The sequence below is a fragment of the Orycteropus afer genome, unplaced genomic scaffold (genome assembly GCF_000298275.1).
Source record: "Orycteropus afer afer isolate SDZICR_OR568_19922 unplaced genomic scaffold, OryAfe1.0 scaffold00227, whole genome shotgun sequence".
Classification (NCBI taxonomy): domain Eukaryota; kingdom Metazoa; phylum Chordata; class Mammalia; order Tubulidentata; family Orycteropodidae; genus Orycteropus; species Orycteropus afer.
In genome coordinates, this window is record NW_006921814.1 from 3,154,290 (window position 1) to 3,157,727 (window position 3,438).

The following is a 3,438-nucleotide window of genomic DNA, read 5'->3' on the forward strand; positions in this document are numbered from 1 at the left end:
TTATTTTATTATCTGCCATTCACTCAATAATATATTTGAATGGTTCATGTCATTTTAATTTAGTGATATTGCATTCTGTAGCTATATTGTAATTTATTTACAGTTGCATATTGTTGGACACTTAGGATGCTCATAAAATTTTAAAAATTCAAAAGATGAAGAGCCTGTGCTCAAGTTCTAGATCAGCCAAAACTGTAGTGTGCTTGAAAATATGTGGCTTTGACAGATGGGTTTGCTGTCTAACCTAATCACGTCCCTTAACCTTTTGAATCTGTTTCCTCATCTGTAAAATGAGATTACAGCCATTCTTCACTTATTAACGTGATTAGGATCCAAAGACCAGGTTGTTATACAAACATTGATGTTATGCTAAAATAGAAGATGACTACATCAGATCACATAATTATCACATCATTATGTAACTGCCAAATTATAACTGCTTCATAATCATGAGAACCACTGAGAATCATGGCCAAGCCAAGTTGACACATAATTAACCATCACAACCACCATTACTCACACTTTGCCCTTTAGCACTCTATTGCTAGATGTACATTGTTAATGCACAAAATAGTCAGATACTAGATTTTTTACTATTGGTGTAAATGTGAAATGTTGGATAATAAGATAGTTGATAAGTGGCAATTAGTTGTGTTACTCACCCTTCCCAATTATTAAAAGCATTGGAGGTAATCCATGCAAATCCTCTGACCAAGTGCACAATTAGCTGATCTCTGAGGAATACATAAGGAGCTCTTGTGGTGCAGTGCCTACGTCATTGGGCTACTAACTTAGTTGATCACTGCTTATCTAAGACCCTGTCATTATCTGATTCTGTTCAAAGAATCATCTAACACTTATGAACATCTCATGTTCAGAAATCATCTAATCTAGTCTCATGATTTTGAAGTAAAACTTGGAAATATTTATCCAAGTCCACACAGATAGAAGCGCACCTTTTGACCCCACTTTGGTCCTGCCCCCACTGAACACAGGACCTCTCGTGGCTATGTTTAGGAATTGGTGCTGAACTGTTGATTGTTTCCTGTAAGTAGCCTGTTGCTATAATTTTGAGTATCTGTGGTGCCTTGGTGCATTGGAGTATACAGCACAAGTCATCCGTTACTTATAATAGTTATAGGAGAAATATTTTCAAATGAATTTTGAGTACTGATTCAAGATTCAAGCCAGAATTCTCCTTAGAAGTGAGAATCGAGAGACTTCATCTCACTTACTTTGGACACGTTATCAAAACCAAAAAGCAAACTCACTGCCATTGAGTCTTTCCCAACACATAGCAACCCCTCCTTGGGTTTCTGAGGCTCATAGGATATCTCTATGGAAGTAGATTGCCCAATCTTCCTTCTCAGTAGTGGCTGGTGGGTTTGAACCACCAGCTTTCTGGTTAGCAGTCAAATGCCTTAGGCACTCTGCCACCAGAGACACATTATCAGAAGGGACTAATCTCAGGAAAAGGACCTCATGCTTGGTAAAGTAGACAGTGAAAAAGTGGAAGATCCTCAATAAGATGGAGTGACACAGTGGGTACAACACTGGGCTCAAATATTTTGATTTTAAGGATGGCATAGGACCATGCAGTTCTTTGTTCTATTGGACATTGGGTCACTATGAATCAGAAATGACTTGATGGCACCTAATAACTACAATTCAAGATTATCCCTTATGTTAAGATTTCTAATCTCCTTCTCTTCCACTGTGTTATATATATGAGTCAAAGATGATCTCTGTGTATTGGCCTCAAGTTACTTATTTCTTCATAGCAAGCTAGGCTCTATTAGCTCAACAAATTTCACCCATGCCAAACTAAAATATGTACACATCCAGCTGTTTTTAAAATAGCCAAAGTAAGCAGAATCTTAGCCATTTACAGCCTACTTGCTCTCCATGCCCTATGAAACTGCACCTAACATCTGGTAGCCATAGTTAAAATCAAAACCTGTAGTTATAATGACCTTTTGATGCTGCTGTCCTTCAGAGCTCTCTGACCCAGAGATTCCGCATCTTGCTGCAGAAGGACATAACATAATATGCAAGTAAGCTTGTCCCCTTTTCCTGTTCTCTGTGGTTTCTCTTGCCCTCTTTCCTTTCTGCGGCTCCCTGTGCCACTTGCTTCTGGCAGATCTTCTGCTACATGGGACCACTCCCTGGATGTGGCTGTCAGTGTGGCAGCTGTCAACGCAGCTGCTGTCACTATGTCAGCTCCAATAAAAGGGTTGTTTTGCAACGCTATCTCATGGTATTATCTTTTTTCTTGATCAGCTCCAAATTCCCTCAAATTCACTACATACTGGTATGTGCTTCTTTTGTCAAAAAGAAAGAGATGGAGTTACGCTCAGTACTGGTGTTATAGCAGTTCTGCCACAACCTGGCTTCATCCTGGATATCTCACATACAGGCTAGTGTTTGACATGTCAGACTCATCTTTCACATGGTCAGGGAAAGGAAAGGTAGAGAACGAGTAGGTGAGAACACTGTATTGAAGCAAGCCATATGTTTAATAATACCAAGTAACTTTGCTCTGCTACTTAACCAAAGACTTCACCTATCCAAAACTTCCCTCTTCCTCAGGACAGCACCAAAATGGCTATGTATAGAGAATAGAAAATTTATCACCCATAAAGGAGAAATTCCAAGGAGCCCATGGCTTACCATATACTTTGTATCTAGATGAAGGTCAGCATATTTATAGCCATATTTCTAAACTCAGTATATCTTTAGCTAAAATGGCACTTTCTTAATATTTAATAAAACACTAGTTCATGTTTAATATTTTGAGTGGAAAATAGTGCAAACCTCAAATGGTGGAGTAGGCATGTAGGAACACCTGCAAAATGGAAAAGATGAGGAAGTGAAATAAGTGGGTGTGTTGATTCTTGCAAATTTGTAAATTTTCCAGTATTAAATCTAAGGTTTCAAGATGATCAAAATACCAGTACTTCCATAATGCAGACCATTTTTCTTGCTTACAGAACCTATTGATGACAAGAAAAGTGAGGGTTTTCTGAATCCCCCTTTTGATTCGGCAGCTGCTGGCAGGAGTTTCCATGGACAGCAGTCTTCAATGGTTGGGGGGAGTGCAAAAATCCTGACTCACACCTGCAGTTTGCTTCATGTGACCTTGGAAAAAAGTTCCATTCCTATTTCATGAAATCATATTTTATGCCAGAAGAATGTGTTGCAAGGCTGATGAAAATCTGATGGGCATCCTGTCTGGGAAGATTGTAAGGAAGTGAACAAATGTTTTCCACTCTGATTATCAAATCAACAACTTCTTATTTTGGTTGACTGAGGAGGAATCCACAGAATATTGACCCAATGGGTAATTTCTAGATTATTGCATTAAATTAATCATCTTTTGAGACAAAAGTCCCAGAATAGCATTAGACTCTCTTTCAATTGGGAAAAAAAAAAAAAAAA